Source organism: Eleginops maclovinus, chromosome 7 (assembly GCF_036324505.1).
Source record: "Eleginops maclovinus isolate JMC-PN-2008 ecotype Puerto Natales chromosome 7, JC_Emac_rtc_rv5, whole genome shotgun sequence".
Taxonomy (NCBI): Eukaryota; Metazoa; Chordata; class Actinopteri; order Perciformes; family Eleginopidae; genus Eleginops; species Eleginops maclovinus.
This window is the reverse complement of record NC_086355.1, coordinates 20,320,247-20,328,479: the sequence shown is the minus strand read 5'-3', so window position 1 is coordinate 20,328,479 and position 8,233 is coordinate 20,320,247. Positions and strand designations below refer to the sequence as shown.

Here is an 8,233-nt window from a genome sequence, read left to right as displayed (position 1 = left end):
GTTTTTTTGTAACAACACTTGTGTAGAGAAAATCTGATTTTGAAAATACTTAAATTCAACATTCATAACACCTTTAAGGGGAAAAGTTTTTTAAATCAGATATGCAGATTTTTTTGCCCATCTCTCCATGGTATCACATCATCCAACAAGAACAATGCAAATGCTGTGGTATTAATAAGAGACCTGCGCTGAGGCAATATCCCAGATTACACAGAAAAGTCATTACCACCCTCATCTTGCCATACATTAATTCAACACTGAGATTGATAGGAAACCCTCAGGCAGACTTAGATTACAAGGGCACCATCCTGTGAAATCCCCAAACCAATATCATATTTTAATTCAACACGTTTTACGACGTGAGATCGACATTCGTAGTCCGAGCAAAGAAGCCTACTAACTCGTAGGAGCCCGTCCAATAACCTTTCCATGTGGATAATTACAAACTTAAGCCACGGCATTAGAGCTATGGGCAGGGGTACTGAGCATAGCTGTACATGAGTGCTAAAATTAAAAAATGAAATTTAACAAGCGATGTGTGAAGGTGAGGATGATGTAACGCTGAGCATGAAATATGCAATACTTCACCTGACATACATTGTTAAATCGATATATGTTTTGCCTGCAGACTTCCAAATGCATTACAGTTTATCTATGTTTTTTTTTGTTGATTGAAATAAAAGTATACTTGCTCCATATATCCTGTGTGGAATTGCAGACAAATTGACATTTATTTTTAGCTTATTGGAAAGCCAGAAGTGAAAAGAAAATGTCTATGCAAATCTGCTGCTGACCAGCTGAAATAATCAAGGGCATTTGTGGCTAAAGATTGATTTAGTGTGTAAGTATTCACCTTATGCAGCCACGCCCCTTTTTCATCTGCCGATTCAACGCTTTTTCCCTTTGTTCTTATAATCAAGCACCAGCAACATTGTTATCAATTCAATTGTATTCAACATATGTACAGTTACACTGCGGTAATCTGATTGTTTTACATAATCACATCCGTCCTCTGCTAGTGAGTGGCAGGATGACATATGACAATGGCCTAAAATGTTATATGAGGACTTTTTTTTTTATCACTCAGTAGTCTATTGTTAAAGCACCTACGGTCCTTAGGTGTTGACCTAACTTAACACCCAATGGTTAGAGTTGCAGTGCTGAACTGTGTCTACCGTTCAGGCAGTGAGAGAAATTATAATACAACGAGCAGCTCCTTACATTGCTTTAGATTAAATTCATCGCATATTGGTTATCGAAATACTTATAACTGTTATAAAAGTTCAATCAAAAGCTTAAAAATAGTTTAATTGGCAAGTAATGTTTGTCAAAGTTGACAACGCTTAGAAAAGCTATAGCAACAACGTTTTAACCGCAATGTGGAAGCGCCCTAGAACTGGCTAAACATACAAGCAAGCTTCTTAAAGTTCAATCTGTAATCCCCATTTTTTTTTTCTGAAAAGCTAGTCCTGTGTCTGTAAAGAAAGAAGGAGGATGGAGGAATGAAAATTGATTTCCATCAATCTCCTTCTTGACCTCTCTACTCTTCACCCATCAGGGAGACATTGCATATTGACTGACATGCTGTCACCTCTGGCAGAGAGGATAAACGATTTGAGAACACCTTCAACACTTTTGGACATATAGACAAAATACAAGTTGGGTTTAAAGCATTGGCTCCATGCATTGCATAGGACCATGACCTTTTATTAATCCCAAAGGGGAAAACCCACTTCAGGTGTTAAACTCTGTTAATCACAAACTACACTATCACATATTACAATGAATCACTCTTCTTTGTATCGGACGGTCGGATTGACATCAGTGAAAAAAAAAATATATAATTCTATTATTTTTTTAAGCTTTCTTAACTGCCTACAATCTCTGTTTTCATTTAAACGTGTACACAATCCAGTAACTACTTAATCTTAGGTATCCCTCATGTATGCGCTAATGTTTGCAGAATGCACTTTTGAAAAGAACAAAACTGCAAACTGCCCTCCAACAACAGTCTTGCATTCCCTCGTGACGATTTAAAAGCTTTATTATCCAATGTTATTTTCTGATTAGTATAACTGTTTTTAATTCCCTCTCTATGTGCAGTTCTTGTAAATGTTTTTGTTCTTAGTTTCTCTAGGGAAGGAGATTTTAAAGAGGCCCGATTATGCCTTATTTTGGCATTCCCTTTTCTGTAGTGAGTTACATGGGTTTTCATGTATAAAATAAAAAATGAAATATGAAACCTGAAAGTTACCTGAATAGGGTTTTAATACCAAATAGGCATGCCTAATTTAGTCAGGGTTAAATAAATTATTGTGATCTGCACTACGCGTTTTTGGTAGATTTACAGATACAAATGCTAAACTGTGTTTTTTCTGACATATCTTTTGTGTTATTACATGTATAATTTCATGGCTAGACCTGAAATAACCTTTATTTATCAAACTATAGATCCTACACATCCACTGGTCGTAGATCATGAAAGTAGAATATACACTTAAAATTGCTATAAATGTAATTAAAACCATTATAATGGCCAAACTATCCTACAAATTTGGATTTTTCCCCCAAAAAAAGTTGGGTGTCCGCCATGTTTTTTTTTCACACCCGGAAAGTTAATGATCACGTGACATGGGTACTGGCCATTAGAAATCTATAGGAAAGAATAATGTGGCAATATCACGTTTTGAAAGGGATGTTGTTAACATATTACGTTTTGCCCTGTGGAACAGCTATTACATGCTTTTTTGTGAGACTGGGTTGGCATAGAGGAAAGAATAGTAAGACTAATTAAGCCATGGTTTTATTCAGTCCCGTAATTACAGTCACTAGACCCATAACCACCAGTTCCTCGTTGTACAAATTCACCAACATCTTTAACATACAGTAACACATTTTTCTTATAATATTTCATGTATAAAATAAAAAATCTGGGCAGCCCAAAATGCAGGCAATTTCAGGTCAAAATGACCCAAATTGAACTGCACCGTCTACTCTGCATACAAACTACCTCCGATGCACCTCTTTAACACGCACATTGGCAAGAGCAGGTTGCTGGAACCCACAAAACGACCAAACAGGAGCGAGCCTAAACAAAATCCAACTGGTGCAATAAAGATAAGATATAGGCCTATACATAATGCTGCTTCATGCACATTTGTCCCTTTCTTGTGGTACTCAAGGGCTTCCAAGAAACCGTGCAGCAGAACAGGACCAGACAGGAAACAGCCTCACATTAAAAACTGAACCAAAACTATACTGAAGAGGAGGCCTTGTTTTAGAAGATTTGATTAAGGGTTCAGTGTCTGTTGTCATGAATCTAATGAGGCTGTGTGTTTCAGTCACTGTAAAGAATGACTCTTTTTGAGTTGTGAAATGCTATGAAGTACATTTATTTAAGTATTCAAGTACTCAGATTTCCAGCAGCACTATACAAACAAACCTTCCATATGTATCAGATGTTATGAACACATTTTCATCAATAAATCATAATGCAGTCATTTTAAATTTGATTGTGAAAAAGGTAATTATGCATAATGAGTACTTGTGCTTTTACTCAAATAAAACTTCTATGTACTAGGCTACCTCATCCACTGCCTTTTTCTCTTACAGTACAACATTCAGCATATAAAATAAATATGGTTATTGTAAAATATGCATTATTATTTGAGGTTCTCTGAGGACATCTAGTCATTTGAGCTAATGATGGAAAAGTAGCCTGTAGCCACAATACCTGATTCATAGACTTAGCCTACTTGTAGTTTACATGCTTCTCCTCACTATATGTTTGGAATATGTTGGGCTACATACCATTTGGATAGCATAAGAGCAGAGGCTGAAATCCCAAAAGTTCTCCACAGTGACAATAAATAAATAATAAAGGGCTTTTTGTACGTTAAGGCATGCAGACATGTCGCAATAGAGGCGCAAAATACTGATATGAACCTGACAATGAGCACAATATGTAATCTTTAAGTGAACAAAGAATCATATGAGACTTGTTTGCCTGGTGTGACCTAGCAGTGACCTTAGACTTAGTTGAATGATTCCTGACATCAAAGGACAGTCAACTGTTTGAATATGCTAATCTTAAATATATAGTGATTAGCTAAAACAATTGCTTTACAAAAGTGAGTATTGCTGCAATTCACACACGAGTAAATGTTCCTTAACATCTCAAAAAGTATGGAATGTGTGAAAGGCTTAAAATTGCCTGATGACACTTACATCATTGGGTCCAGACATGGATCACAGGTCTGAATGTATAGTACATTACAGTAGGTGTTGATAATTATTTCTGGCTTCCCAATACAAAATGAAGAGAAAAAGAGTTGTAAAGACTCCTGCTAGGAACATTTAAAATGTGATAACAGATGCTTTGATTCTTGGTGTTACATGAAAGCCTTTCTGCACAGTGTACATGGTTAATGACAGAAACATAGCATGACAGTGTGTGCCTTATGTAGTTGTAAAATGGCGCCGGGTGTGTCTGGCAGCCTGCTGCTCCTACAGTGGCTTGTGTTTTTGGTGTTCTTAACCCTTGTCGCTACACAGATCAAGTCTCTGCTGGTGTATGATCGCCAATCTCTTTTAGATCTTTGACATAATGTTGTTTGGGTGCGTTTGAGCATGGTGGACAGAAAACTGTGCCCCCGCTACTGGTGGGGGCCCCGACTCACCGGGCCTTGGCCTTACCTCCTCCGCGAAAGCGTTTCCGTCGCCGAGGCAAACGCGGCGGTTTGCTGGTGAAGCTTAAAGCCTGGCTGGCAGGATTAATCCATCCTTTCGTTGTGCCCCGGCGTTTCCTGGATCCCATCGATGCCTGCCTGGTACCTGTCACCGGATCGTTTGTGGGACTCCAGCCCCGCTGCCCCTGACCTCCTCGGCTTTCCCAGCGCTGGATGAACCGCTGTCTTCTGAAGACGCTGCCACGATCTCGCAGATCCGCCGAACCGCAGCCCCGGGCGCCCGCCAGGATCAGCCTGGTGAACGCCAGATCACTGGCGAACAAAACGTTTATTCTGAAGGATTTCTTCAACTCTCGCGGCCTGGATTTTCTCTGCGTGACAGAGGCCTGGATCGGTGCCGGTGAGTGCAGCCCTCTGATCGAACTTTTACCGGCTAGCTGTTCTTATTTTAACTCCCTGCGGACGTCGGGCCGTGGAGGAGGAACGGCGACTTTAAAAAATGATTTTAAATGTAAGCAGCGCGCGGTCTCATCCTCCTCTTCCAGGTTAGAGGCACATTTATTTGAGGTAGCTCGCTCATATCCGGTGCTGTGTGTCGTCATCTACCGACCCCCCAAATACAATCAAGACTTCTTAAATGACTTCTCTGATCTGCTGGCTGAAATTATGCCGAAGTATGACCGTGTCCTCCTTGTTGGGGATTTTAACATTCATGTGTGTTGTCCTGACAAGCCGTTGGTGAAGGACTTTTTAAGCCTTATTGACTCTTTTAATTTGGTGTAGTGTGTGTCTGGTCCCACACACGCAGGCCCGTCGCGTTCAGGTAGGCATGGTAGGCAATTGCCTAGGGCCCCCGAGTAGGAGGAGGCCCCCCAAAGACGACAGGTTAAGATTATTTTTTTTTTTTTTTTTTTTTTTTTTTCAAAATTCAAAGAAAAGTCTGATACAAATGCAACATGAATCAAACAACATGCATACCAATAAGACAGGTCATGTATTCAACAGCAATGACGATTTTAAATAGCTTCATAATAATAAGCAGTCATCTGTATATGAAGGGCTCTGCTGCGACTGCGAGGGCAGCAACAGCGCCTCCCTAGAGCATGCGATGTCCGAAAAGCGCAACGACACATTGTAGTCGAAATACCCCAGCTCGAGGGGGCCCCCCTTTCCCATGCATTAGCGCGACAGCGTCAAGTGCAAGTGAAAAGTGAAAAATTAAAATGAAGCGAAATTATCTCTCCGGCAATCAAAAAAAGAAGAAGAAAAGGGAAGAGGAGCAGAAAAGAAAACAAGACACCGGTAAGTAGAATATACACAATCAACATGAAAATTGTGCCAGGCAGGGTATACCATATTTTGCTAGAGTAGCGAGGTTGTAACGACGACTAGCTAGGAACCAGTGGTTTGGCATGCTAGCATGCTAACCAAACTTAAACTGCTACCTTTGACTTCACTATAAGTTCATAACGTTATCAGCTGGCCAAATTGATCAACGATTAATTCCTCTTGATATCCTAAATAAACTTCACATATGTTTTCAGTCGTTAGAGCCTTGAGACAACCAGTGAAATAGTTATTCCTGTAGTAGCTAGCTATTTAATAGGAGATTAACATGGGAGTTTACAATAATTTTGCTAGAATACCATTGGGTTGATTTACTTACTTTATTTACATTTTAACGGTTAACATCCCGGCGCAGATCAGCCACATGAAGAAAACAGCCACTTTAGTGTCAATTAATCCTTTTCTAAACCTATTCTGCTGTTTGTTGTTGTTGGTCTCCATGATAGCTGTAAATACCACTGGACCACCGTTAAAAACTGTACCGATAGCTTTGAGCTTTTTCTATGGGACACAGACAGTACACAGACACACACAGACACACCACGGGTGCGGGGATGGCGCTGTTGCCACTCACAGAATTGATTTCAGGAAAACAGCTCGTCTTAGTGACTGTATTTCTGTTTTCAAACCAGTGAAAACGGGATTATTGTAAGATTTTATTATTATTATTTTTTTTACTTTTTTTTGGTGAAGCAGTGCTTCATCTGTAGTCGTATAGAAACCGCCACTAAACCGCCTAGTAGGAACTGTGTGTAATGCTTTTAATATCTATTTCACCACAATTATCAGACTGTAAAATGATAGGATTTCAAAAGCATTTGAAAAATAACCAAGCTAATCATACAGTACTTATTCTTTCTCCAAGGGGCATTGCTGAAATTTCTTCATCCCGCTCTACCAAGTGTTGTCTCTGGTGCTACTGAAGGTAACGTTCTTTTCTACCTATTATTAGTGCCTTCTATCAACACACTTGATGTTATCAAAATGACTTTACATTTTTCTAATTCAAGTCATAGTTGTGTGTATTCATTCCACTTGCCCACAGAGTCTTCTGGACATTTCAAATATGTGGGACATTCACTAATGTTAATGAATAACTGAGTTGTTGAGATCAATGCATGCAAAATGTGCAATATAAATAAAAAGAATATTATTTATGTATTTATTTATTTTTGCACCAGGGCCATCAACATCGTCTTCGTCACATGTTTATGAGGAGGAGCAAGTGGAAGACAACATTGCGGCGTCCACACCACTTCCCAGCAGTGGTTCAACAGAAGGTGCATTAAGCCGCACAATTTCAACTTATCACCTATCATAGTGACCCAAAGTTATAGCAGCATGTGCTGTGAAAGTGTATTAAAATGACCATTTGCTATAAAGCGTTACACAAGTAGATCACCATACCTTAAGCATTTAGTTGTCGTACTTCACACATGAAACTGTGCCATGAATTAATTTGTAATTACATATTTTTCAGCAGTGCCATCAACTCCATCACGACTTGAGGAGGAGCAAGTGGAAGCATCCACACCACTTCCCAGCAGTGGTTCAACAGAAGGTGCATTAAGCCGCACAATTTCAACTTATCACCTAACACCCATGTGCTATGAAAGTGTATTAAAATGACCCTTTCTTTTTAAAGCATTATACAAGTAGATCACCATTCCCTAGTTGCTGTACTTACCACATGGCAATTGTGCTATAAATTAATTTGCAACTATATGTTTTCAACAGTGCCATCAACTCCATCTCCACTTCATGAGGAGGACAAAGAGGAAGATGACATTGACATGGCAGAGACCACCCCACCATCCAGAACTGGGGTACCTGTAGGTATTGCAAGCACCACATTAAGTGATGACCCAGGATGTTGGCCCAGTGTCCTAACAAGCAGTATGCGCTGTGAAATAGTCAAAAAAGGACCTGTGCAAATCATGGACATTGAATTCCCGCAAAACTTAGACAATCCTCCTCGAAGATTCACCAAGGACAGTTACAAAACAACCATGAAAAATGGTGAGAATATACATCGATCGTGGCTGGTGTATTCCATCCACACAGATGGAGTGTTCTGTTTCCCTTGTACTGTTTTCGGGAAGCGTGAGCGTGACAATGCCTTAACGACCTGTGGCTACGGTGGATGGAAGAACCTTTCCTATCGCCTAAAAAAACACGAGTGCACAAAGGTGCACTGT

At 39.7% G+C, this 8,233-nt stretch overlaps 1 long non-coding RNA gene across 1 annotated transcript; it reads left to right on the top strand.

Annotated features, from left to right (window-relative positions):
* The first annotated feature begins 6,773 nt into the window (after nucleotides 1-6,773).
* On the top strand, nucleotides 6,774-7,596 carry LOC134867610 (uncharacterized). Its single transcript, XR_010166151.1, has 3 exons — nucleotides 6,774-6,960; nucleotides 7,217-7,315; nucleotides 7,516-7,596. It is a non-coding gene; the product is annotated as an uncharacterized LOC134867610 (long non-coding RNA).
* Nucleotides 7,597-8,233: the final 637 nt, after the last annotated feature.